This window comes from Hyperolius riggenbachi, chromosome 10, assembly GCF_040937935.1.
Source record: "Hyperolius riggenbachi isolate aHypRig1 chromosome 10, aHypRig1.pri, whole genome shotgun sequence".
NCBI classification, from domain to species: domain Eukaryota; kingdom Metazoa; phylum Chordata; class Amphibia; order Anura; family Hyperoliidae; genus Hyperolius; species Hyperolius riggenbachi.
Window position 1 is genome coordinate 288266542 of NC_090655.1, and position 26638 is coordinate 288293179.

The 26638-nt window shown below is 56.0% G+C and overlaps 1 pseudogene; it reads right to left on the reverse strand.

Annotated features, from left to right (window-relative positions):
* Nucleotides 1–270: 270 nt before the first annotated feature.
* LOC137537283 (zinc finger protein 271-like) lies at nucleotides 271–7867 on the reverse strand (annotated as a pseudogene).
* Nucleotides 7868–26638: the final 18771 nt, after the last annotated feature.

Sequence of the window (26638 nt, forward strand, 5' to 3'; positions counted from 1 at the left end):
TATATGGGGCTAGTCTGTTAGCCATTAGTTTTGTTAGGATTTTATGGTCCTGGTTTATAAGGGATACAGGGCGGTAGGATTCGGCTTTGGTGGGGTCCTTCTTTTTCTTGAAGATATAAGTTTCATTGGCTGAAGATAGAAATTGGCTTTCTCTTAGGATCTTCTCATATACGTCCACTAGGGTAGGGGATATGTCTTTTTGGAGGATTTTATAGAATACAGAGGATAGGCCATCAGGTCCTGGCGCTTTGTTATTTGATAAGTTGTTAATTACAGAAGTGATCTCTGAGGCTGTGACGGGGCGTTGAGATCTTCTAGCTCATCTTGGCTAAGGGTCTTCAGTGGGACTCTTTCTAACCATGATAAACTGTTGATTTCATCACAGGGGGTAGGAGAAGAATAAATCTCCCCGAAGAATTTAGAGAAGATGCCATTTATATCTTTGGGATGATGTATAAGTTCCCCATGGTCATTTTGAAGCATTGAGATAGGAGGGGGGGTGAATCTACCTTTTCCTAGAGTAGCCAGAAGTTTCCCGGCTTTGTTACCAAATGTGAAAAATTGAAGGGCCTGATCTGGTTTGGTGAAAGCGTCTCTCATTTTCATCCACTTATCTGTGAAAGATTTAGCTTTCAGCCATTGGGATCTAAGATGAGGGGAGGGGGGTTGTTTGTATTGTGTGTGAGCCTTTCTAGTGAGGTGTAATTGCTGGTTATATTTATGAAACATTAAGCGTTCCTTAGAGCTGGTGTGGGCTAATATCTGGCCTCTGAGCACAGCCTTGCCAGTGTCCCAGAACAGATGGGGGTCTTTCTGATGTTGAGAATTATTTTCTTTGTTTTCAAACCACCATGATTGGAGTAGGGAATGAAATGCTTCATCGCTGTATAAATGAGAGGGGAATCGCCAGATATAGTCAGATCCTCTATGGTCCAAAAGGTTTATGGATATAGGGGAGTGGTCAGATATGACAAGATCCAGGATTTCAGCCGACTCCAATCTGGAGCATATTGAAGCAGTTAGAAGAAGATAGTCTATCCTAGAGAAGGATTTATGTGGGGAGGAGTAGAAGGAATACTCTCTATCATAAGGATGAAGAGATCTCCAAGTGTCTTGTAAGGATAAAGAGGTAGCAAATTCGGACAAAGCAGGGGGCTTAACCGAGTCTGCAGCGATTTTGGAGGTATTAAACTTCCTATCTTCTAAAATGTGCAAAACATCATTAAACTCTCCCCCTACTAACAGTTGTTGAGGATTGATAGATAGTATATGAGAATGGATATGTTTGAAATCATTATTTTTCCCTTCATGGGGACCATATAGGTTAAATATTGTTAAAGGGTGATCAGGCAAGTTGGTTCTGATCGCCACACATCTACCCTCATTGTCATTGAAGATGTGATACACCGTAGCATTCAGTTTTTTGCTGATTAGAATGAGAACTCCGGCTTTTTTATTGATCGCTGGAGAGCCAATGCATTTAGAAACCCATTTTTTGTTCATAAATTGCATTTCTTGAGCCCCTAGGTGTGTCTCCTGTAAAAAAACAATATCAGCATTGATATGCTTAAGATGTCTTAAAACTTGTGCTCGTTTTACCGGAGACCACAGACCTTTAACATTCCATGAAACCACTTTCATAATACAGGTACTTCAAGGAAGGAGTGTATGGTGGCGAGCAGTGCCAAAACCTGAAGAAACAGAGAGATATGTATAGCAAATGACATTATTATACATGCATTGAGAACGATAGACCCCAGAGAGAGCAATCAAAAAACAAAAGTAGGGGAACCAGAAAAAACGTATGCTCCAACAGTTTGGTAGTGATCCATTCCAGAAAAGGAAGGCGCTAAGTGACAGAGATCGGTGGGGTATAGTTGCAGGGAGCAAATCCAACTTCCCCCAAAATCAAAAATAACAAACTATGAAAAAACAAAGAAGCATGGACTTCCCTTCTTCCCTGTAGCTCCAAAGCATCTTTGCATCCGAAGCCAGAGAAGACACAGGCCGCAGCAGGAGGATTAGACCAACATATGTGAAAAGAGTCACGCAGGATCATCTCTTGAAGATGGAGCGGGAGAGGCAGCTTTGCGGTTGGGAGAGGAGAATGGAGCGAGGAGGTAGGTATCAGCTTCCTTGGGGTTTTTGAAGATGCGAAATTTCTCATCATCCTCCATTATTTTAAGAGTGGCAGGATATAGGAAAGAAAGGCTTTAGTGAAGGCTTTAGTGAAGGCCTGGCGTCTCTGGGATACTTCATAAGAATAATCATTGAACAACCTGATAGGTTTATCTTGGTGGAGGAGTGGTTGATTCAGAGATTGGAAAGCTCTGAGGATCTTGGCTTTTGCGTTATAGTCCAAGTAGCGCACCATGACAAGCCGTGGAGTGGCTTTGGGGGATTCCGCCTTAGGTGGGCCTGCTCTATGGGCTCTTTCCACTTTAAAGTCCCCCTCCAAAGATAATAGCTGGGGAGAGTAGAATCACAGAGCTCAGGAAGCGTATCAGGGCGGATGTTCTCTGGCAGGCCCACTACGCTGAGATTATTACGCCTTGATCTATTCTCCAAGTCCTCAATGCGATCATGAGAAATAGCATTTTGTTTCATAAAATAGTCTATTGTATTGAATGCTTTATCTAAGTCTCCTTCGCATTGTTCAATGCGGTGATCTGCGTCATCTAGTCTAGCGGAGTGTTTCTGCAACTCTTTAGTGATGGACGTTAGAGACTTAGAGACGGACTTCCCCACCATAGCTTCTAGATCTGGGGCCAGAAGTTTCATCATTTCTTTGGCCAAGGCTTTGTAGTATAAGGGTGGTGGGGCTCTCTTACCGTCCTCTGAGGGTGCATCAGAGTCCTCTCCCCAGTCGGGTTGTGAGGCCTGGGAGTCAGAACGGGAGCTGCGCTTTCCTGTACCAGGCGCCATCTTGCCTCGTGGTGTCTGCTGCGCTGTATCACCTCCCGTGTTGGCAGAGCGAGTGAGGTAACGGTCCATGAGTGATGTCTCCGTGAGCAGGAGACTGTAGGCCACCCGGGGATATAATCCTCACATGTGTGGATGGGTTATTGCACCGCCGCGGGCTGGCTGGCTTAATGGAGCTCCACTACTTGCTTCCTCCCATACAGGCGCCAGAACCACAAGTCCGTCCCCCATTTTTATATTTTTACCTGGTTTCTACTTCCTGAAATATAAACGGCACTTCCTGTAATATAAGCAGCACTTCCTGGTTCCTTTGGCTTTCTATCAAAACATCCGTTAAATGCTGCGTAAACTCTCAACAAACGCACAATATATGGTAGCGGAGCGTACAATCAGCCAACGCCACAACCAGGAAAATGCCTGACGTACGCTAGGGACCAACGCCTACAGCTGCTGGAGGAACTGAAGGAGTCTGATATAGACAGTCAAAGAGCAGCAACAATCTAATGCACTGAGCAGCATGAGAGTCCTCGGGAATCAGTGTAAGAAAGATGCCATGTGCGATTTGCAAGAAGTAAAACAGACATTGGAAAAGAACACTTATGGCCAAAACATTTCCCACACTCAGTATAGGGCTTCTCACCAGTGTGACATCTCGGGCTCGATTCACAAAGCGGTGCTAACCCAGTTAGCATGCCTAAAAGACTTTAGGCATGATAACCATTGCACCATGCTGGTGAAAAGCCAGTTTAGGCGTGATAAGTTTAGGTGTGATAAGTTTAGGTGTGATAAGTTTAGGCATGCTAAGTTTAGATAAGTTTAGATCGCTTGCAAAGTCCCGCACGCAAAGCAGCGCCATTAAACTTTATACAAAGTGCACCAGTCTTTGCTAGCGTAAAACTTTTGATCAGCTGTGCACTGCGGTGCTAACGCAGTTGGCGCTTAAACTTAGCATGCCTAAACTTATCACACCTAAACTTATCATGCCTAAACTTATCACACCTAAACTTATCACACCTAAACTTATCATGCCTAAACTGAGTTTAGGCATGATAAAGGGCTTTTCACCAGTGTGCTAACTGTTAGCACCGCTTTGTGAATCAAGCCCTTCATGTCTTATAAGGCTTCCTTTCACTCCAAAACATTTCCCACACTCGGCACAAGAATAGGGCTTCTCACCAGTGTGAGATCTCTCATGTGTGTCAAGGTTTGATTTCTGTCCAAAACATTTCCCACACTCAGCACATGAATAGGGCTTCTCACCAGTGTGAGATCTCTCATGTGTGACAAGGATTGATTTCTGTCCAAAACATTTCCCACAATTGGCACATGAATAGGGCTTCTCACCAGTGTGACATCTCTCATGTTTGACAAGGTGTGATTTCTGTCCAAAACATTTCCCACACTCAGCACATGAATAGGGCTTCTCACCAGTGTGAGTTTTCTCATGACTAACAAGGACTGATTTCTGTCCAAAACATTTCCCACACTCAGCACATGAATAGGGCTTCTCACCAGTGTGAGATCTCTCATGTGTGACAAGGATTGATTTCTGTCCAAAACATTTCCCACAATTGGCACATGAATAGGGCTTCTCACCAGTGTGACATCTCTCATGTCTGACAAAGTTTGATTTTTCCCCAAAACATTTCCCACACTCAGCACATGAATAGGGCTTCTCACCAGTGTGAGTTTTCTCATGACTAACAAGGACTGATTTCTGTCCAAAACATTTCCCACACTCAGCTTATGAATAGGGCTTCTCACCAGTGTGAGTTTTCTCATGACTAACAAGGACTGATTTCTGTCCAAAACATTTTCCACACTCAGCACATGAATAGGGCTTCTCACCAGTGTGAGATCTCTCATGTCTGACAAGGATTGATTTCTGTCCAAAACATTTCCCACACTCAGCACATGAATAGGGCTTCTCACCAGTGTGAAATCTTTCATGTCTGATAAAGTTTGATTTCTGTCCAAAACATTTCCCACACTCAGCACATGAATAGGGCTTCTCACCAGTGTGAGATCTCTCATGTGTGACAAGGATTGATTTCAGTCCAAAACATTTCCCACACTCAGCACAAGAATAGGGCTTCTCACCAGTGTGAGATCTCTCATGTATGACAAGGTCTGATTTCTGTCCAAAACATTTCCCACAATTGGCACATGAATAGGGCTTCTCACCAGTGTGAGATCTTTCATGTCTGATAAAAGTTTGATTTCTGTCCAAAACATTTCCCACACTCAGCACATGAATAGGGCTTCTCACCAGTGTGAGATCTCTCATGTGTGACAAGGATTGATTTCAGTCCAAAACATTTCCCACACTCAGCACAAGAATAGGCCTTCTCACCAGTGTGAGATCTCTCATGTGTGACAAGGATTGATTTCTGTCCAAAACATTTCCCACACTTGGCACATGAATAGGGCTTCTCACCAGTGTGACATCTCTCATGTTTGACAAGGTGTGATTTCTGTCCAAAACATTTCCCACACTCAGCACATGAATAGGGCTTCTCACCAGTGTGAGTTTTCTCATGACTAACAAGGACGGATTTCTGTCCAAAACATTTTCCACACTCAGCACATGAATAGGGCTTCTCACCAGTGTGAGATCTCTCATGTCTGACAAGGTCTGATTTCTGTCCAAAACATTTCCCACACTCAGCACATGAATAGGGCTTCTCACCAGTGTGAGATCTCTCATGTCTGACAAAGTTTGATTTTTCCCCAAAACATTTCCCACACTCAGCACATGAATAGGGCTTCTCACCAGTGTGATATCTCTCGTGAATGACAAGGTGTGATTTCCATACAAAACATTTCCCACACTTGGAGCAGGAATAAGACCCTCCAGCAAGGGGAGAGCTGTGCTGGGTATGAGGCCCCTCAGGGTTAGACAGGTGAGGGGAGTCTGGGGGAATATTTGGGGTCACCAGGATATCTGCAGGAGACTCTTGTCCAGTGACATCATCTTCCGTTGTACAGTCTGTGGATACATAGAAACGAGTCTCTGAGAGGTTCCTGATGCCGGGACTCCGCCCTGCAAATAGAGAAACATCATCACTTCCTGTTAGATAATTCTGAGGGGAGGAGCAATTATCATTAGGGAGGTCAGTGAGCTGCTGAGAATTCCAAAACAATGCAAAGATGATGCAGATTGGAAATGGGGCAGATGCAGTATCTGCATAACTCTGCATATAATTATAATATAATTTGCACCATCTCAGAGTTATGGGCATGTCACTGACCATCGCTAGTTATCAGCCTGACAGAGAACTGCAGAAGGTTGTGCTCATTACAGGCGGCCAATCACAGGACAATAACTTTGCATGCACATTTTCTGTATCTTGAAATTTGAACAATGAAATACATTTCATGAGAAATGTGTTTATCTGCATACAATTTGCATTACATTTGCATACAAGTCAGAGTTATTTGCATGTCACTGACCCTCCCTACACATAAAGCATTGGCCATACATGGAAAGCAGTAAATTGTAGAGCTTGATGAGACAATGGCAGCAATGTGTTACTCCTGTGACAACAGACCTCTATGTACTTATAGCAAGAGATCTGTGTTATGTTTGTAGAGCAATGTGGTGTCACTTACACATTCTTACTACCATTGTATCCTCGTGTCACTCATATGCCCCTTGTAATGTCCCTTTATCTCTCTCTTGTCCCCAATTGTGCAAATAAAGATATTGTGACGTTACACAACACTAATTATAGGAGCTGCGAGGTGGAGGAATTATCCATTTATGTCATGGAGATCCCATAGAGATCCCAAACCACTAATACTTCTGTAGCTGGATATACATACATACATATATACTCCTATATATACAGTATAGCCGTATTCCTCCTCCCATCCTTCTGTCTAATAAGAAACCAAGCAGCTGAACCCTGCAGCTCCTATTGGACAGGAGATCAGTGGAGGCGGGGAATACGTGTGACTAGAAATCCCTGTGCCCCCCCCTGTAAAACTTGGGAAACCCCTCCACCTTTTTATTAAACCGGTCATGACCCAATTTTTATTTTTCCATAAAGATCACAGAGGCATATGCACCTTCCATCCAAGGCTTAAAATCCACAGAGGTGACAGTGTGACAGTCCAACATTCAATGTAACGCTTCAATGTGCATAGCCATGCAGCAACAAATAATAACTAACTTGCGTGGATCTTACGTGTCCATACAGTGACTGGTCAGTGGGAAGGAGGTGGGTGGTAGGCACTAAGGTGGCGAGTGACGTCCGTTTCGCGTCTCCTAATGCTTGGCCACACTATGTGCCACTCGAAGAGGAGATCGTGAACTTCCGGGATTAATTTGGGATGTAAGTCCCGCCCCTTCCGGTTGCGTCACTTCCTCCTCATTAGAGCCCGTTGCCTAGGAGACAGACACCGAATCTGGAAAGCAGCAGGGCGGGGGCAAACTCCCCGTCCGGCTCCAATATGTCCTCCTTTATAAACAAAAAACGCACTTGTGGCATTGAAAGGTACTGGTGCTACAGGCTGCGTCAGCAGCCAGTGCTCAAATAAGGCACCTGTGCGGCCAAACGCAACCACATTTATTACACACCGGACACAATCATATTTGAAGCAAGGGGGACCCAGTTTCCAGCACAGCGCTACTACTCCCAGGCAACTAGGGATGGGGGACTCAAAAAGTGACATATTAGTGACAGTGTCATTAAAATCACATGGACGGGGAACTACTTACATGACCACTCACATTAAAACAAACATAGGGACAGGTGACAAGGTTCCTAAATCATGAGTATGAAGGGGTGCATGTCTATGTCGCCACGAGGAAATCACTGACTAATATTAATATTACAATTAAAGGGAATGCCTCGGCTGGTCCAAAATTATTTACCAACATCAGACTATTTAACGTATTTAGCAGCCTAAAGTACCGGTTTCCTGTGACGACAAAATACATATTCACCCACCACACACTAACAAAAAAATATCACGGGAACAACCTTATTTCGGTTAGTGAATATCATTCCACCTTCTCTACAGAGAACCCACTTTTTTATAGAAATATATGTACAGCCTATCTTGCTAGAACATTGCAATTCTACGCATCGTAATCTTCCATGACTAACACAATTCTATTAAGGATCTAGCATACAGGACAATTCAGTTTTGTCATTCAGTCCTAATGGTCCCATTGCCTCCGTTCTCAAGATGAATCTCGTTTCTCTCCTCAGTATTAATCTCTCTCTATCTCCCCCTCTCCGGGGTATATCTTGTTTCTCCAAGGCTGCAAACCTTAAATTAAATCTTTCAGTGCTATGATCATTCCTCATGTGATCGATCAATCGTGTACAGCCTTTTCCCGATTTAATTGAACCAACATGCTCCCCTCTTGTCTGTCCGATGTAAAAACGATTACAGGGAAAGGTCAAAACATAGACGACAAACTCTGTTTGACAGGTAAAGAACTCTTCACACATATCCATATCCCTGGAAGTTCACGATCTCCTCTTCGAGTGGCGCGTAGTGTGACCAAGCATTAGGAGACGCGAAACGGCCGTCGCTCGCCACCTTAGTGCCTACCACCCACCTCCTTCCCACTGACCAGTCACTGTATGGACACGTAAGATCCACGCAAGTTTGTTATTATTTGTTGCTGCATGGCTATGCACATTGAAGCGTTACATTGAATGTTGGACTGTCACACTGTCACCTCTGTGGAATTAAAGCCTTGGATGGAAGGCGCATGCCTCTGTGATCTTTGCAATATGTATTGAACTGTTCCTTCTATCTCCTAAGAGGAGCACACGTCCAGTGACAGCTTGTTCCAGTTGCTAGTGCTGCCATAGTGGTCAGTTAGGATAGACACCTGTGCCTTTCGCTCACTTTATAGTAAGTGCCACACCGTATACCTTTGTTCTACTCAACCATCCAATTTTTATTTTATTAATTCATTAGTGATGTCCATGGAGTTGTGCTCCTCTTCCTCTACTGTGCCCTCTTCAGTGCCTCCTCTGCCTCTCCTGTGTGTCCCCTTCACTGCCTCCTCTGCCTCTCCTGTGTGTCCCCTTCACTGCCTCCTCTGCCTCTCCTGTGTCCCCTTCACTGCCTCCTCTGCCTCTCCTGTGTGTCCCCTTCACTGCCTCCTCTTCCTTTCCTGTGTGTCCCCCTCACTGCCTCCTCTGCCTCTCCTGTGTCCCCCCCTCACTGCCTCCTCTGCCTCTCCTGTGCCCCCCCCCCTCACTGCCTCCTCTGCCTCTCCTGTGCCCCCCCCCCCCCTCACTGCCTCCTTTGCCTCTCCTGTGTCTCCCCTTCAGTGCCTCCTCTGCCTCTCCTGTGTGTCCCCATCACTGCCTCCTCTGCCTCTCCTGTGTGTCCCCTTCAGTGCCTCCTCTGCCTCTCCTGTGTTTCCCCTTCACTGCCTCCTCTGCCTCTCCTGTGTTTCCCCTTCACTGCCTCCTCTGCCTCTCCTGTGTGTCCCCTTCACTGCCTCCTCTGCCTCTCCTGTGGGTCCCCTTCACTGCCTCCTCTGCCTCTCTTGTGTGTCCCCTCCAGTGCCTCCTCTGCCTCTCCTGTGTCCCCCCCTCACTGCCTCCTCTGCCTCTCCTGTGTCTCCCCTTCAGTGCCTCCTCTGCCTCTCCTGTGTGTCCCCATCACTGCCTCCTCTGCCTCTCCTGTGTGTCCCCTTCAGTGCCTCCTCTGCCTCTCCTCTGTGTCCCCCTCACTGCCTCCTCTGCCTCTCCTGTGTGTCCCCATCACTGCCTCCTCTGCCTCTCCTGTGTGTCCCCTTCAGTGCCTCCTCTGCCTCTCCTGTGTTTCCCCTTCACTGCCTCCTCTGCCTCTCCTGTGTGTCCCCTTCACTGCCTCCTCTGCCTCTCCTGTGTGTCCCCTCCAGTGCCTCCTCTGCCTCTCCTGTGTGTCCCCTTCACTGCTTCCTCTGCCTCTCCTGTGTGTCCCCCTCACTGCCTCCTCTGCCTCTCCTGTGTGCCCCCTTCACTGCCTCCTCTGCCTCTCCTGTGTGCCCCTTCACTGCCTCCTCTGCCTCTCCTGTGTGTCCCTTTCTCTGCCTCCTCTGCATCTCCTGTGTGTCCCCTTCACTGCCTCCTCTGCCTCTCCTGTGTGTCCCCTCCAGTGCCTCCTCTGCCTCTCCTGTGTGTCCCCTTCACTGCCTCCTCTGCCTCTCCTGTGTGTCCCCTCCAGTGCCTCCTCTGCCGCTCCTGTGTGTCCCCTTCACTGCCTCCTCTGCCTCTCCTGTGTGCCCCCTTCACTGCCTCCTCTGCCTCTCCTGTGTGCCCCTTCACTGCCTCCTCTGCCTCTCCTGTGTGCCCCTTCACTGCCTCCTCTGCCTCTCCTGTGTGTCCCTTTCTCTGCCTCCTCTGCCTCTCCTGTGTGTTCCCTTCACTGCCTCCTCTGCCTCTCCTGTGTGTCACCTTCACTGCTTCCTCTGCATCTCCTGTGTGTTCCCTTCACTGCTTCCTCTGCATCTCCTGTGTGTCCCCTTCACTGCCTCCTCTGCCTCTCCTGTGTGTCCCCTCCAGTGCCTCCTCTGCCTCTCCTGTGTGTCCCCTTCACTGCCTCCTCTGCCTCTCATGTGTCTCCCCTTCAGTGCCTCCTCTGCCTCTCCTGTGTGTCCCCTTCACTGCCTCCTCTGCCTCTCCTGTGTGTCCCCCTCACTGCCTCCTCTGCCTCTCCTGTGTGTCCCCCTCACTGCCTCATCTGCCTCTCCTGTATGTCCCTCCAGTGCCTCCTCTGCCTCTCCTGTGTGTCCCCTTCACTGCTTCCTCTGCCTCTCCTGTGTGTCCCCCTCACTGCCTCCTCTGCCTCTCCTGTGTGCCCCCTTCACTGCCTCCTCTGCCTCTCCTGTGTGCCCCTTCACTGCCTCCTCTGCCTCTCCTGTGTGTCCCTTTCTCTGCCTCCTCTGCATCTCCTGTGTGTCCCCTTCACTGCCTCCTCTGCCTCTCCTGTGTGTCCCCTCCAGTGCCTCCTCTGCCTCTCCTGTGTGTCCCCTTCACTGCCTCCTCTGCCTCTCCTGTGTGCCCCCTTCACTGCCTCCTCTGCCTCTCCTGTGTGCCCCCTTCACTGCCTCCTCTGCCTCTCCTGTGTGCCCCTTCACTGCCTCCTCTGCCTCTCCTGTGTGCCCCTTCACTGCCTCCTCTGCCTCTCCTGTGTGTCCCTTTCTCTGCCTCCTCTGCCTCTCCTGTGTGTCCCCCTCACTGCCTCCTCTGCCTCTCCTGTGTGTCCCCTCCAGTGCCTCCTCTGCCTCTCCTGTGTGTCTCCTTCAGTGCCTTCTCTGCCTCTCCTGTGTTTCCCCTTCACTGCCTCCTCTGCCTCTCCTGTGTGTCCCCTTCACTGCCTCCTCTGCCTCTCCTGTGTGTACCCTTCACTGCCTCCTCTGCCTCTCCTGTGTGCCCCCTTCACTGCCTCCTCTGCCTCTCCTGTGTGTCCCCTTCACTGCCTCCTCTGCCTCTCCTGTGTGTCCCTTTCACTGCCTCCTCTGCATCTACTCTGTGTCCCCTTCACTGCTTCCTCTGCCTCTCCTGTGTGTCCCCTTCACTGCATCCTCTGCATCACCTGTGTGTCCCCTTCACTGCTTCCTCTGCCTCTCCTGTGTGTCCCCTTCACTGCCTCCTCTGCCTCTCCTGTGTGCCCCCTTCACTGCCTCCTCTGCCTCTCCTGTGTGTCCCCCTCACTGCCTCCTCTGCCTCTCCTGTGTGTCCCCTTCACTGCCTCCTCTGCCTCTCCTGTGTCTCCCCTTCAGTGCCTCCTCTGCCTCTCCTGTGTGTCCCCCTCACTGCCTCCTCTGCCTCTCCTGTGTCCCCCCCTCACTGCCTCCTCTGCCTCTCCTGTGCCCCCCCCCCCTCACTGCCTCCTCTGCCTCTCCTGTGTCCCCCCCTCACTGCCTCCTCTGCCTCTCCTGTGTCTCCCCTTCAGTGCCTCCTCTGCCTCTCCTGTGTGTCCCCATCACTGCCTCCTCTGTCTCTCCTGTGTGTCCCCTTCAGTGCCTCCTCTGCCTCTCCTGTGTTTCCCCTTCACTGCCTCCTCTGCCTCTCCTGTGTGTCCCCTTCACTGCCTCCTCTGCGGGTCCCTTTCACTGCCTCCTCTGCCTCTCTTGTGTGTCCCCTCCAGTGCCTCCTCAGCCTCTCCTGTGTCCCCCCCTCACTGCCTCCTCTGCCTCTCCTGTGTGTCCCCTTCAGTGCCTCCTCTGCCTCTCCTGTGTTTCCCCTTCACTGCCTCCTCTGCCTCTCCTGTGTGTCCCCTTCACTGCCTCCTCTGCCTCTCCTGTGTGTCCCCTTCACTGCCTCCTCTGCCTCTCCTGTGTGTCCCCTTCAGTGCCTCCTCTGCCTCTCCTGTGTGTCCCCTTCACTTCCTCCTCTGCCTCTCCTGTGTGTCCCCTCCAGTGCCTCCTCTGCCTCTCCTGTGTGTCCCCTTCACTGCTTCCTCTGCCTCTCCTGTGTGTCCCCCTCACTGCCTCCTCTGCCTCTCCTGTGTGCCCCCTTCACTGCCTCCTCTGCCTCTCCTGTGTGCCCCTTCACTGCCTCCTCTGCCTCTCCTGTGTGTCCCTTTCTCTGCCTCCTCTGCATCTCCTGTGTGTCCCCTTCACTGCCTCCTCTGCCTCTCCTGTGTGTCCCCTCCAGTGCCTCCTCTGCCTCTCCTGTGTGTCCCCTTCACTGCCTCCTCTGCCTCTCCTGTGTGTCCCCTTCACTGCCTCCTCTGCCTCTCCTGTGTGTCCCCTTCAGTGCCTCCTCTGCCTCTCCTGTGTGTCCCATTCACTTCCTCCTCTGCCTCTCCTGTGTGTCCCCTCCAGTGCCTCCTCTGCCTCTCCTGTGTGTCCCCTTCACTGCTTCCTCTGCCTCTCCTGTGTGTCCCCCTCACTGCCTCCTCTGCCTCTCCTGTGTGCCCCCTTCACTGCCTCCTCTGCCTCTCCTGTGTGCCCCTTCACTGCCTCCTCTGCCTCTCCTGTGTGTCCCTTTCTCTGCCTCCTCTGCATCTCCTGTGTGTCCCCTTCACTGCCTCCTCTGCCTCTCCTGTGTGTCCCCTCCAGTGCCTCCTCTGCCTCTCCTGTGTGTCCCCTTCACTGCCTCCTCTGCCTCTCCTGTGTGCCCCCTTCACTGCCTCCTCTGCCTCTCCTGTGTGCCCCTTCACTGCCTCCTCTGCCTCTCCTGTGTGCCCCTTCACTGCCTCCTCTGCCTCTCCTGTGTGTCCCTTTCTCTGCCTCCTCTGCCTCTCCTGTGTGTCCCCCTCACTGCCTCCTCTGCCTCTCCTGTGTGTCCCCTCCAGTGCCTCCTCTGCCTCTCCTGTGTGTCTCCTTCAGTGCCTTCTCTGCCTCTCCTGTGTTTCCCCTTCACTGCCTCCTCTGCCTCTCCTGTGTGTCCCCTTCACTGCCTCCTCTGCCTCTCCTGTGTGCACCCTTCACTGCCTCCTCTGCCTCTCCTGTGTGCCCCCTTCACTGCCTCCTCTGCCTCTCCTGTGTGTCCCCTTCACTGCCTCCTCTGCCTCTCCTGTGTGTCCCTTTCACTGCCTCCTCTGCATCTACTCTGTGTCCCCTTCACTGCTTCCTCTGCCTCTCCTGTGTGTCCCCTTCACTGCATCCTCTGCATCACCTGTGTGTCCCCTTCACTGCTTCCTCTGCCTCTCCTGTGTGTCCCCTTCACTGCCTCCTCTGCCTCTCCTGTGTGCCCCCTTCACTGCCTCCTCTGCCTCTCCTGTGTGTCCCCCTCACTGCCTCCTCTGCCTCTCCTGTGTGTCCCCTTCACTGCCTCCTCTGCCTCTCCTGTGTCTCCCCTTCAGTGCCTCCTCTGCCTCTCCTGTGTGTCCCCCTCACTGCCTCCTCTGCCTCTCCTGTGTCCCCCCCCTCACTGCCTCCTCTGCCTCTCCTGTGCCCCCCCCCCTCACTGCCTCCTCTGCCTCTCCTGTGTCCCCCCCTCACTGCCTCCTCTGCCTCTCCTGTGTCTCCCCTTCAGTGCCTCCTCTGCCTCTCCTGTGTGTCCCCATCACTGCCTCCTCTGTCTCTCCTGTGTGTCCCCTTCAGTGCCTCCTCTGCCTCTCCTGTGTTTCCCCTTCACTGCCTCCTCTGCCTCTCCTGTGTGTCCCCTTCACTGCCTCCTCTGCGGGTCCCTTTCACTGCCTCCTCTGCCTCTCTTGTGTGTCCCCTCCAGTGCCTCCTCAGCCTCTCCTGTGTCCCCCCCTCACTGCCTCCTCTGCCTCTCCTGTGTGTCCCCTTCAGTGCCTCCTCTGCCTCTCCTGTGTTTCCCCTTCACTGCCTCCTCTGCCTCTCCTGTGTGTCCCCTTCACTGCCTCCTCTGCCTCTCCTGTGTGTCCCCTTCACTGCCTCCTCTGCCTCTCCTGTGTGTCCCCTTCAGTGCCTCCTCTGCCTCTCCTGTGTGTCCCCTTCACTTCCTCCTCTGCCTCTCCTGTGTGTCCCCTCCAGTGCCTCCTCTGCCTCTCCTGTGTGTCCCCTTCAGTGCCTCATCTGCCTCTCCTGTGTGTCCCCTTCACTGCCTCCTCTGCCTCTCCTGTGTGTACCCTTCACTGCCTCCTCAGCCTCTCCTGTGTGCCCCCTTCAGTGCCTCCTCTGCCTCTCCTGTGTGTCCCCTTCACTGCTTCCTCAGCCTCTCCTGTGTGCCCCCTTCACTGCCTCCTCTGCCTCTCCTGTGTCTCCTTCAGTGCCTCCTCTGCCTCTCCTGTGTGTCCCCTTCACTGACTCCTCTGCCTCTCCTGTGTCCCCTTCACTGCCTCCTCAGCCTCTCCTGTGTGTCCCCTCCAGTGCCTCCTCTGCCTCTCCTGTGTGTCCCCTTCACTGCCTCCTCTGCCTCTCCTGTGTGCCCCTTCACTGCCTCCTCTGCCTCTCCTGTGTGTCCCTTTCTCTGCCTCCTCTGCATCTCCTGTGTGTCCCCTTCACTGCCTCCTCTGCCTCTCCTGTGTGCCCCCTTCACTGCTTCCTCTGCATCTCCTGTGTGTTCCCTTCACTGCTTCCTCTGCATCTCCTGTGTGCCCCCTTCACTGCCTCCTCTGCCTCTCCTGTGTGTCCCCTTCAGTGCCTCCTCTGCCTCTCCTGTGTGTCCCCTTCACTGCCTCCTCTGCCTCTCCTGTGTGTCCCCTTCACTGCTTCCTCTGCCTCTCCTGTGTCCCCTTCACTGCCTCCTCTGCCTCTCCTGTGTGTCCCCTTCACTGCCTCCTCTTCCTTTCCTGTGTGTCCCCCTCACTGCCTCCTCTGCCTCTCCTGTGTCCCCCCCTCACTGCCTCCTCTGCCTCTCCTGTGCCCCCCCCTCACTGCCTCCTCTGCCTCTCCTGTGTCCCCCCCCCCCCTCACTGCCTCCTCTGCCTCTCCTGTGTCTCCCCTTCAGTGCCTCCTCTGCCTCTCCTGTGTGTCCCCATCACTGCCTCCTCTGCCTCTCCTGTGTGTCCCCTTCAGTGCCTCCTCTGCCTCTCCTGTGTTTCCCCTTCACTGCCTCCTCTGCCTCTCCTGTGTGTCCCCTTCACTGCCTCCTCTGCCTCTCCTGTGGGTCCCCTTCACTGCCTCCTCTGCCTCTCTCGTGTGTCCCCTCCAGTGCCTCCTCTGCCTCTCCTGTGTCCCCCCCTCACTGACTCCTCTGCCTCTCCTATGTCTCCCCTTCAGTGCCTCCTCTGCCTCTCCTGTGTGTCCCCATCACTGCCTCCTCTGCCTCTCCTGTGTGTCCCCTTCAGTGCCTCCTCTGCCTCTCCTGTGTGTCCCCCTCACTGCCTCCTCTGCCTCTCCTGTGTGTCCCCATCACTGCCTCCTCTGCCTCTCCTGTGTGTCCCCATCACTGCCTCCTCTGCCTCTCCTGTGTGTCCCCTTCAGTGCCTCCTCTGCCTCTCCTGTGTTTCCCCTTCACTGCCTCCTCTGCCTCTCCTGTGTGTCCCCTTCACTGCCTCCTCTGCCTCTCCTGTGTGTCCCCTCCAGTGCCTCCTCTGCCTCTCCTGTGTGTCCTCTTCACTGCTTCCTCTGCCTCTCCTGTGTGTCCCCCTCACTGCCTCCTCTGCCTCTCCTGTGTGTCCCCCTCACTGCCTCCTCTGCCTCTCCTGTGTGCCCCCTTCACTGCCTCCTCTGCCTCTCCTGTGTGCTCCTTCACTGCCTCCTCTGCCTCTCCTGTGTGTCCCTTTCTCTGCCTCCTCTGCATCTCCTGTGTGTCCCCTTCACTGCCTCCTCTGCCTCTCCTGTGTGTCCCCTCCAGTGCCTCCTCTGCCTCTCCTGTGTGTCCCCTTCACTGCCTCTCCTGTGTGCCCCCTTCACTGCCTCCTCTGCCTCTCCTGTGTGCCCCTTCACTGCCTCCTCTGCCTCTCCTGTGTGCCCCTTCACTGCCTCCTCTGCCTCTCCTGTGTGTCCCTTTCTCTGCCTCCTCTGCCTCTCCTGTGTGTCCCTTTCTCTGCCTCCTCTGCCTCTCCTGTGTGTCACCTTCACTGCTTCCTCTGCATCTCCTGTGTGTTCCCTTCACTGCTTCCTCTGCATCTCCTGTGTGTCCCCTTCACTGCCTCCTCTGCCTCTCCTGTGTGTCCCCTCCAGTGCCTCCTCTGCCTCTCCTGTGTGTCCCCTTCACTGCCTCCTCTGCCTCTCCTGTGTGTCCCCCTCACTGCCTCCTCTGCCTCTCCTGTGTGTCCCCTCACTGCCTCCTCTTCCTCTCCTGTGTGTCCCCTCCAGTGCCTCCTCTGCCTCTCCGGTGTGTCCCCTTCACTGCTTCCTCTGCCTCTCCTGTGTGTCCCCCTCACTGCCTCCTCTGCCTCTCCTGTATGCCCCCTTCACTGCCTCCTCTGCCTCTCCTGTGTGCCCCTTCACTGCCTCCTCGGCCTCTCCTGTGTGTCCCTTTCTCTGCCTCCTCTGCATCTCCTGTGTGTCCCCTTCACTGCCTCCTCTGCCTCTCCTGTGTGTCCCCTCCAGTGCCTCCTCTGCCTCTCCTGTGTGTCCCCTTCACTGCCTCCTCTGCCTCTCCTGTGTGCCCCCTTCACTGCCTCCTCTGCCTCTCCTGTGTGACTCTTCACTGCCTCCTCTGCCTCTCCTGTGTGCCCCTTCACTGCCTCCTCTGCCTCTCCTGTGTGTCCCTTTCTCTGCCTCCTCTGCCTCTCCTGTGTGTCCCCCTCACTGCCTCCTCTGCCTCTCCTGTGTGTCCCCTCCAGTGCCTCCTCTGCCTCTCCTGTGTGTCTCCTTCAGTGCCTCCTCTGCCTCTCCTGTGTGTCCCCTTCACTGCCTCCTCTGCCTCTCCTGTGTGTACCCTTCACTGCCTCCTCTGCCTCTCCTGTGTGCCCCCTTCACTGCCTCCTCTGCCTCTCCTGTGTGTCCCCTTCACTGCCTCCTCTGCCTCTCCTGTGTGTCCCTTTCACTGCCTCCTCTGCATCGACTCTGTGTCCCCTTCACTGCTTCCTCTGCCTCTCCTGTGTCCCCTTCACTGCATCCTCTGCATCACCTGTGTGTCCCCTTCACTGCTTCCTCTGCCTCTCCTGTGTGTCCCCTTCACTGCCTCCTCTGCCTCTCCTGTGTGCCCCCTTCACTGCCTCCTCTGCCTCTCCTGTGTGTCCCCCTCACTGCCTCCTCTGCCTCTCCTGTGTGTCCCCTACACTGCCTCCTCTGCCTCTCCTGTGTCTCCCCTTCAGTGCCTCCTCTGCCTCTCCTGTGTGTCCCCCTCACTGCCTCCTCTGCCTCTCCTGTGTCCCCCCCCTCACTGCCTCCTCTGCCTCTCCTGTGCCCCCCCCCCCTCACTGCCTCCTCTGCCTCTCCTGTGTCCCCCCCTCACTGCCTCCTCTGCCTCTCCTGTGTCTACCCTTCAGTGCCTCCTCTGCCTCTCCTGTGTGTCCCCATCACTGCCTTCTCTGTCTCTCCTGTGTGTCCCCTTCAGTGCCTCTTCTGCCTCTCCTGTGTTTCCCCTTCACTGCCTCCTCTGCCTCTCCTGTGTGTCCCCTTCACTGCCTCCTCTGCGGGTCCCTTTCACTGCCTCCTCTGCCTCTCTTGTGTGTCCCCTCCAGTGCCTCCTCAGCCTCTCCTGTGTCCCCCCCTCACTGCCTCCTCTGCCTCTCCTGTGTCTCCCCTTCAGTGCCTCCTCTGCCTCTCCTGTGTGTCCCCATCACTGCCTCCTCTGCCTCTCCTGTGTGTCCCCTTCAGTGCCTCCTCTGCCTCTCCTGTGTGTCCCCCTCACTGCCTCCTCTGCCTCTCCTGTGTGTCCCCATCACTGCCTCCTCTGCCTCTCCTGTGTGTCCCCATCACTGCCTCCTCTGCCTCTCCTGTGTGTCCCCATCACTGCCTCTTCTGCCTCTCCTGTGTTTCCCCTTCACTGCCTCCTCTGCCTCTCCTGTGTGTCCCCATCACTGCCTCCTCTGCCTCTCCTGTGGGTCCCTTCCAGTGCCTCCTCTGCCTCTCCTGTGTGTCCCCTTCACTGCTTCCTCTGCCTCTCCTGTGTGTCCCCCTCACTGCCTCCTCTGCCTCTCCTGTGTGTCCCCTTCACTGCCTCCTCTTCCTTTCCTGTGTGTCCCCCTCACTGCCTCCTCTGCCTCTCCTGTGTGTCCCCTTCACTGCCTCCTCTTCCTTTCCTGTGTGTCCCCCTCACTGCCTCCTCTGCCTCTCCTGTGTGTCCCCTTCACTGCTTCCTCTGCCTCTCCTGTGTGTCCCCTTCACTGCCTCCTCTGCCTCTACTGTGTGTCCCCTTCACTGCTTCCTCTGCCTTTCCTGGGTGTCCCCTTCACTGCCTCCTCTGCCTTTCCTGGGTGTCCCCTTCACTGCCTCCTCTGCCTCTCCTGGGTGTCCCCTTCACTGCCTCCTCTGCCTCTCCTGTGTGTCCCCCTCACTGCCTCCTCTGCCTCTCCTGTGTGTCCCCCTCACTGCCTCCTCTGCCTCTCCTGTGTGTCCCTTTCACTGCCTCCTCTGCCTCTCCTGTGTCTCCCCTTCAGTGCCTCCTCTGCCTCTCCTGTGTGCCCCCTTCACTGCCTCCTCTGCCTCTCCTGTGTGTCCCCTTCACTGCCTCCTCTGCCTCTCCTGTGTGTCCCCCTCACTGCCTCCTCTGCCTCTCCTGTGTGTCCCCTCCAGTGCCTCCTCTGCCTCTCCTGTGTGTCTCCTCCAGTGCCTCCTCTGCCTCTCCTGTGTGTCCCCTTCACTGCCTCCTCTGCGTGCCCCTTCACTGCCTCCTCTGCCTCTACTGTGTGTCCCTTTCTCTGCCTCCTCTGCATCTCCTGTGTGTCCCCTTCACTGCCTCCTCTGCCTCTCCTGTGTGCCCCCTTCACTGCTTCCTCTGCATCTCCTGTGTGTTCCCTTCACTGCTTCCTCTGCATCTCCTGTGTGCCCCCTTCACTGCCTCCTCTGCCTCTCCTGTGTGTCCCCTTCAGTGCCTCCTCTGCCTCTCCTGTGTGTTCCCTTCACTGCCTCCTCTGCCTCTCCTGTGTGTCCCCTTCACTGCTTCCTCTGCCTCTCCTGTGTCCCCTTCACTGCCTCCTCTGCCTCTCCTGTGTGTCCCCTTCACTGCCTCCTCTTCCTTTCCTGTGTGTCCCCCTCACTGCCTCCTCTGCCTCTCCTGTGTCCCCCCCTCACTGCCTCCTCTGCCTCTCCTGTGCCCCCCCCCCCCTCACTGCCTCCTCTGCCTCTCCTGTGTCCCCCCCCCCTCACTGCCTCCTCTGCCTCTCCTGTGTCTCCCCTTCAGTGCCTCCTCTGCCTCTCCTGTGTGTCCCCATCACTGCCTCCTCTGCCTCTCCTGTGTGTCCCCTTCAGTGCCTCCTCTGCCTCTCCTGTGTTTCCCCTTCACTGCCTCCTCTGCCTCTCCTGTGTGTCCCCTTCACTGCCTCCTCTGCCTCTCCTGTGGGTCCCCTTCACTGCCTCCTCTGCCTCTCTTGTGTGTCCCCTCCAGTGCCTCCTCTGCCTCTCCTGTGTCCCCCCCTCACTGACTCCTCTGCCTCTCCTATGTCTCCCCTTCAGTGCCTCCTCTGCCTCTCCTGTGTGTCCCCATCACTGCCTCCTCTGCCTCTCCTGTGTGTCCCCTTCAGTGCCTCCTCTGCCTCTCCTGTGTGTCCCCCTCACTGCCTCCTCTGCCTCTCCTGTGTGTCCCCATTACTGCCTCCTCTGCCTCTCCTGTGTGTCCCCATCACTGCCTCCTCTGCCTCTCCTGTGTGTCCCCTTCAGTGCCTCCTCTGCCTCTCCTGTGTTTCCCCTTCACTGCCTCCTCTGCCTCTCCTGTGTGTCCCCTTCACTGCCTCCTCTGCCTCTCCTGTGTGTCCCCTCCAGTGCCTCCTCTGCCTCTCCTGTGTGTCCCCTTCACTGCTTCCTCTGCCTCTCCTGTGTGTCCCCCTCACTGCCTCCTCTGCCTCTCCTGTGTGTCCCCCTCACTGCCTCCTCTGCCTCTCCTGTGTGCCCCCTTCACTGCCTCCTCTGCCTCTCCTGTGTGCCCCTTCACTGCCTCCTCTGCCTCTCCTGTGTGTCCCTTTCTCTGCCTCCTCTGCATCTCCTGTGTGTCCCCTTCACTGCCTCCTCTGCCTCTCCTGTGTGTTCCCTCTAGTGCCTCCTCTGCCTCTCCTGTGTGTCCCCTTCACTGCCACTCCTGTGTGCCCCCTTCACTGCCTCCTCTGCCTCTCCTGTATGCCCCCTTCACTGCCTCCTCTGCCTCTCTTGTGCCCCCCCCCCTCACTGCCTCCTCTGCCTCTCCTGTGTCCCCCCCCCCTCACTGCCTCCTCTGCCTCTCCTGTGTCTCCCCTTCAGTGCCTTCTCTGCCTCTCCTGTGTGTAACCATCACTGCCTCCTCTGCCTCTCCTGTGTGTCCCCTTCAGTGCCTCCTCTGCCTCTCCTGTGTGTCCCCCTCACTGCCTCCTCTGCCTCTCCTGTGTGTCCCCATCACTGCCTCCTCTGCCTTTCCTGTGGGTCCCCTCCAGTGCCTCCTCTGCCTCTCCTGTGTGTCCCCTTCACTGCTTCCTCTGCCTCTCCTGTGTGTCCCCCTCACTGCCTCCTCTGCCTCTCCTGTGTGTCCCCTTCACTGCCTCCTCTTCCTTTCCTGTGTGTCCCCCTCACTGCCTCCTCTGCCTCTCCTGTGTGTCCCCTTCACTGCCTCCTCTTCCTTTCCTGTGTGTCCCCCTCACTGCCTCCTCTGCCTCTCCTGTGTGTCCCCTTCACTGCTTCCTCTGCCTCTCCTGTGTGTCCCCTTCACTGCCTCCTCTGCCTCTACTGTGTGTCCCCTTCACTGCTTCCTCTGCCTTTCCTGGGTGTCCCCTTCACTGCCTCCTCTGCCTCTCCTGTTTGTCCCCTTCAGTGCCTCCTCTGCCTCTCCTGTGTGTCCCCCTCACTGCCTCCTCTGCCTCTCCTGTGTGTCCCCCTCACTGCCTCCTCTGCCTCTCCTGTGTCTCCCCTTCAGTGCCTCCTCTGCCTCTCCTGTGTGTCCCCTTCACTGCCTCCACTGCCTCTCCTGTGTGTCCCCTTCACTGCCTCCTCTGCCTCTCCTGTGTGCCCCCTTCACTGCCTCCTCTGCCTCTCCTGTGTGTCCCCTTCACTGCCTCCTCTGCCTCTCCTGTGTGTCCCCTTCAGTGCCTCCTCTGCCTCTCCTGTGTGTCCCCCTCACTGCCTCCTCTGCCTCTCCTGTGTGTTCCCTTCACTGCCTCCTCTGCCTCTCCTGTGTCTCCCCTTCAGTGCCTCCTTTACCTCTCCTGTGTGTCCCCTTCACTGCCTCCTCTGCCTCTCCTGTGTGTCCCCCTCACTGCCTCCTCTGCCTCTCCTGTGTGTCCCCTTCACTGCCTCCTCTGCCTCTCCTGTGTCTCCCCTTCAGTGCCTCCTCTGCCTCTCCTGTGTGTCCCCCTCACTGCCTCCTCTGCCTCTCCTGTGTGTCCCCTTCAGTGCCTCCTCTGCCTCTCCTGTGTGTCCCCCTCACTGCCTCCTCTGCCTCTCCTGTGTGTTCCCTTCACTGCCTCCTCTGCCTCTCCTGTGTCTCCCCTTCAGTGCCTCCTTTACCTCTCCTGTGTGTCCCCTTCACTGCCTCCTCTGCCTCTCCTGTGTGTCCCCCTCACTGCCTCCTCTGCCTCTCCTGTGTGTCCCCTTCACTGCCTCCTCTGCCTCTCCTGTGTCTCCCCTTCAGTGCCTCCTCTGCCTCTCCTGTGTGTCCCCCTCACTGCCTCCTCTGCCTCTCCTGTGTGTCCCCTCCAGTGCCCCCTCTGCCTCTCCTGTGTGTCTCCTCCAGTGCCTCCTCTGCCTCTCCTGTGTGTCCCCTTCAGTGCCTCCTCTGCCTCTCCTGTGTTTCCCCTTCACTGCCTCCTCTGCCTCTCCTGTGTGTCCCCTTCACTGCCTCCTCTGCCTCTCCTGTGTGTCCCCTTCACTGCCTCCTCTGCCTCTCCTGTGTGTCCCCTTCAGTGCCTCCTCTGCCTCTCCTGTGTTTCCCCTTCACTGCCTCCTCTGCCTCTCCTGTGTGTCCCCTTCACTTCCTCCTCTGCCTCTCCTGTGTGTCCCCTCCAGTGCCTCCTCTGCCTCTCCTGTGTGTCCCCTTCAGTGCCTCATCTGCCTCTCCTGTGTGTCCCCTTCACTGCCTCCTCTGCCTCTCCTGTGTGTACCCTTCACTGCCTCCTCAGCCTCTCCTGTGTGCCCCCTTCAGTGCCTCCTCTGCCTCTCCTGTGTGTCCCCTTCACTGCTTCCTCAGCCTCTCCTGTGTGCCCCCTTCACTGCCTCCTCTTCCTCTCCTGTGTCTCCTTCAGTGCCTCCTCTGCCTCTCCTGTGTGTCCCCTTCACTGACTCCTCTGCCTCTCCTGTGTCCCCTTCACTGCCTCCACAGCCTCTCCTGTGTGTCCCCTCCAGTGCCTCCTCTGCCTCTCCTGTGTGTCCCCTTCACTGCCTCCTCTGCCTCTCCTGTGTGCCCCTTCACTGCCTCCTCTGCCTCTCCTGTGTGTCCCTTTCTCTGCCTCCTCTGCATCTCCTGTGTGTCCCCTTCACTGCCTCCTCTGCCTCTCCTGTGTGCCCCCTTCACTGCTTCCTCTGCATCTCCTGTGTGTTCCCTTCACTGCTTCCTCTGCATCTCCTGTGTGCCCCCTTCACTGCCTCCTCTGCCTCTCCTGTGTGTCCCCTTCAGTGCCTCCTCTGCCTCTCCTGTGTGTCCCCTTCACTGCCTCCTCTGCCTCTCCTGTGTGTCCCCTTCACTGCCTCTCCTGTGTCCCCTTCACTGCCTCCTCTGCCTCTCCTGTGTGTGCCCTTCACTGCCTCCTCTTCCGTTTCCTGTGTGTCCCCCTCACTGCCTCCTCTGCCTCTCCTGTGTCCCCCCCTCACTGCCTCCTCTGCCTCTCCTGTGCCCCCCCCCCCCTCACTGCCTCCTCTGCCTCTCCTGTGTCCCCCCCCCCCTCACTGCCTCCTCTGCCTCTCCTGTGTCTCCCCTTCAGTGCCTCCTCTGCCTCTCCTGTGTGTCCCCATCACTGCCTCCTCTGCCTCTCCTGTGTGTCCCCTTCAGTGCCTCCTCTGCCTCTCCTGTGTTTCCCCTTCACTGCCTCCTCTGCCTCTCCTGTGTGTCCCCTTCACTGCCTCCTCTGCCTCTCCTGTGGGTCCCCTTCACTGCCTCCTCTGCCTCTCTTGTGTGTCCCCTCCAGTGCCTCCTCTGCCTCTCCTGTGTCCCCCCCTCACTGCCTCCTCTGCCTCTCCTGTGTCTCCCCTTCAGTGCCTCCTCTGCCTCTCCTGTGTGTCCCCATCACTGCCTCCTCTGCCTCTCCTGTGTGTCCCCTTCAGTGCCTCCTCTGCCTCTCCTGTGTGTCCCCCTCACTGCCTCCTCTGCCTCTCCTGTGTGTCCCCATCACTGCCTCCTCTGCCTCTCCTGTGTGTCCCCTTCAGTGCCTCCTCTGCCTCTCCTGTGTTTCCCCTTCACTGCCTCCTCTGCCTCTCCTGTGTGTCCCCTTCACTGCCTCCTCTGCCTCTCCTGTGTGTACCCTCCAGTGCCTCCTCTGCCTCTCCTGTGTGTCCCCTTAACTGCTTCCTCTGCCTCTCCTGTGTGTCCCCCTCACTGCCTCCTCTGCCTCTCCAGTGTGCCCCCTTCACTGCCTCCTCTGCCTCTCCTGTGTGCCCCTTCACTGCCTCCTCTGCCTCTCCTGTGTGTCCCTTTCTCTGCCTCCTCTGCATCTCCTGTGTGTCCCCTTCACTGCCTCCTCTGCCTCTCCTGTGTGTCCCCTCCAGTGCCTCCTCTGCCTCTCCTGTGTGTCCCCTTCACTGCCTCTCCTGTGTGCCCCCTTCACTGCCTCCTCTGCCTCTCCTGTGTGCCCCTTCACTGCCTCCTCTGCCTCTCCTGTGTGCCCCTTCACTGCCTCCTCTGCCTCTCCTGTGTGTCCCTTTCTCTGCCTCCTCTGCCTCTCCTGTGTGTCCCCTTCACTGCCTCCTCTGCCTCTCCTGTGTGTCACCTTCACTGCTTCCTCTGCATCTCCTGTGTGTTCCCTTCACTGCTTCCTCTGCATCTCCTGTGTGTCCCCTTCACTGCCTCCTCTGCCTCTCCTGTGTGTCCCCTCCAGTGCCTCCTCTGCCTCTCCTGTGTGTCCCCTTCACTGCCTCCTCTGCCTCTCCTGTGTGTCCCCCTCACTGCCTCCTCTGCCTCTCCTGTGTGTCCCCCTCACTGCCTCCTCTGCCTCTCCTGTGTGTCCCCTCCAGTGCCTCCTCTGCCTCTCCAGTGTGTCCCCTTCACTGCTTCCTCTGCCTCTCCTGTGTGTCCCCCTCACTGCCTCCTCTGCCTCTCCTGTGTGCCCCCTTCACTGCCTCCTCTGCCTCTCCTGTGTGCCCCTTCACTGCCTCCTCTGCCTCTCCTGTGTGTCCCTTTCTCTGCCTCCTCTGCATCTCCTGTGTGTCCCCTTCACTGCCTCCTCTGCCTCTCCTGTGTGTCCCCTCCAGTGCCTCATCTGCCTCTCCTGTGTGTCCCCTTCACTGCCTCCTCTGCCTCTCCTGTGTGCCCCCTTCACTGCCTCCTCTGCCTCTCCTGTGTGACCCTTCACTGCCTCCTCTGCCTCTCCTGTGTGCCCCTTCACTGCCTCCTCTGCCTCTCCTGTGTGTCCCTTTCTCTGCCTCCTCTGCCTCTCCTGTGTGTCCCCCTCACTGCCTCCTCTGCCTCTCCTGTGTGTCCCCTCCAGTGCCTCCTCTGCCTCTCCTGTGTGTCTCCTTCAGTACCTTCTCTGCCTCTCCTGTGTTTCCCCTTCACTGCCTCCTCTGCCTCTCCTGTGTGTCCCCTTCACTGCCTCCTCTGCCTCTCCTGTGTGTACCCTTCACTGCCTCCTCTACATCACCTGTGTGTCCCCTTCACTGCTTCCTCTGCCTCTCCTGTGTGTCCCCTTCACTGCCTCCTCTGCCTCTCCTGTGTGCCCCCTTCACTGCCTCCTCTGCCTCTCCTGTGTGTCCCCCTCACTGCCTCCTCTGCCTCTCCTGTGTGTCCCCTTCACTGCCTCCTCTGCCTCTCCTGTGTCTCCCCTTCAGTGCCTCCTCTGCCTCTCCTGTGTGTCCCCCTCACTGCCTCCTCTGCCTCTCCTGTGTCCCCCCCTCACTGCCTCCTCTGCCTCTCCTGTGCCCCCCCCCCTCACTGCCACCTCTGCCTCTCCTGTGTCCCCCCTCACTGCCTCCTCTGCCTCTCCTGTGTCTCCCCTTCAGTGCCTCCTCTGCCTCTCCTGTGTGTCCCCATCACTGCCTCCTCTGTCGCTCCTGTGTGTCCCCTTCAGTGCCTCCTCTGCCTCTCCTGTGTTTCCCCTTCACTGCCTCCTCTGCCTCTCCTGTGTGTCCCCTTCACTGCCTCCTCTGCGGGTCCCTTTCACTGCCTCCTCTGCCTCTCTTGTGTGTCCCCTCCAGTGCCTCCTCAGCCTCTCCTGTGTCCCCCCTCACTGCCTCCTCTGCCTCTCCTGTGTCTCCCCTTCAGTGCCTCCTCTGCCTCTCCTGTGTGTCCCCATCACTGCCTCCTCTGCCTCTCCTGTGTGTCCCCTTCAGTGCCTCCTCTGCCTCTCCTGTGTGTCCCACTCACTGCCTCCTCTGCCTCTCCTGTGTGTCCCCATCACTGCCTCCTCTGCCTCTCCTGTGTGTCCCCTTCAGTGCCTCTTCTGCCTCTCCTGTGTTTCCCCTTCACTGCCTCCTCTGCCTCTCCTGTGTGTCCCCATCACTGCCTCCTCTGCCTCTCCTGTGGGTCCCCTCCAGTGCCTCCTCTGCCTCTCCTGTGTGTCCCCTTCACTGCTTCCTCTGCCTCTCCTGTGTGTCCCCCTCACTGCCTCCTCTGCCTCTCCTGTGTGTCCCCTTCACTGCCTCCTCTTCCTTTCCTGTGTGTCCCCCTCACTGCCTCCTCTGCCTCTCCTGTGTGTCCCCTTCACTGCCTCCTCTTCCTTTCCTGTGTGTCCCCCTCACTGCCTCCTCTGCCTCTCCTGTGTGTCCCCTTCACTGCTTCCTCTGCCTCTCCTGTGTGTCCCCTTCACTGCCTCCTCTGCCTCTACTGTGTGTCCCCTTCACTGCTTCCTCTGCCTCTCCTGGGTGTCCCCCTCACTGCCTCCTCTGCCTCTCCTGTGTGTCCCCCTCACTGCCTCCTCTGCCTCTCCTGTGTGTCCCCCTCACTGCCTCCTCTGCCTCTCCTGTGTGTCCCCTTCACTGCCTCCTCTGCCTCTCCTGTGTCTCCCCTTCAGTGCCTCCTCTGCCTCTCCTGTGTGTCCCCTTCACTGCCTCCACTGCCTCTCCTGTGTGTCCCCTTCACTGCCTCCTCTGCCTCTCCTGTGTGCCCCCTTCACTGCCTCCTCTGCCTCTCCTGTGTGTCCCCTTCACTGCCTCCTCTGCCTCTCCTGTGTGTCC